This window comes from Microtus ochrogaster, chromosome 1, assembly GCF_000317375.1.
Source record: "Microtus ochrogaster isolate Prairie Vole_2 chromosome 1, MicOch1.0, whole genome shotgun sequence".
Taxonomy (NCBI): domain Eukaryota; kingdom Metazoa; phylum Chordata; class Mammalia; order Rodentia; family Cricetidae; genus Microtus; species Microtus ochrogaster.
In genome coordinates, this window is record NC_022009.1 from 47,384,741 (window position 1) to 47,385,510 (window position 770).

The following is a 770-nucleotide window of genomic DNA, read 5'->3' on the forward strand; positions in this document are numbered from 1 at the left end:
TAGTCATCGAGCTATGGGATGCTCAGCAGGTAGAGGGGCTTGCCATAAAAGCCATAGCCCGAGTTTGCGCCTAGGAGCTGACATGAACACAAGCTTGTCCTCTGACCTCCACACGAGGCTTATGCTCGTGTGTGCCTACACACATGTATTACACATGCTAATGCCTCTAATCCTAGTACGTGAGAGGCAGATGCAGAAGGATCTTTGTGAGTCTGAGGTTAATATTGTTAGTTTATAGTTATATAGTTAATATAGGGAGTTCAGCCAGGGCTGTATGGTGAGTCCCTGCTTAAAAAAAAAGGCAAAAAATAACTTACAAACCTGTTTTTGTCATAAGATCGTTCATATTTACCTCCACACCACTCACTGCAGCAGTGCAGATGCTGGCCGTCAGCATTCTTTATCACAAATGTCTAGCTGCAGGAGCAGGGGACACACACTGAGGAGCCTTCAGCAATTCTGTAGCACTTGGCACGTGGGCCTGGAAGGCAGTCCTTAGCCAACCTGTCTGCACAGGGTGATGCACTCTGCAGTAAGTGTGGGGCCTCTAGACTGTGCTCCTGTACCCGTCCATTCCTGCTGACGGCTGTAGTCTTAGCTTCTTTCCTATCAGCTACACGAGGACATGTGTCTGACCCTGGTTTATCATAGTCTTCCTTTGGGTCCCCTTTGCACTCGCTGCAGTAGGTGAAATTCATCTTTCCTTCTCTTATGTGCACCTGACTGAGGGACACGCAGGATGCCGTCTCTATTTCTGTATGAAGTGCCTA

General features: G+C 48.1%; 1 protein-coding gene across 16 annotated transcripts in view; it reads left to right on the forward strand.

Annotated features, from left to right (window-relative positions):
• The window catches only part of Klc1 (kinesin light chain 1), a 54,229-nt gene that overhangs the window by 33,357 nt on the left and 20,102 nt on the right, over positions 1–770 (forward strand). The window lies entirely within an intron of this gene.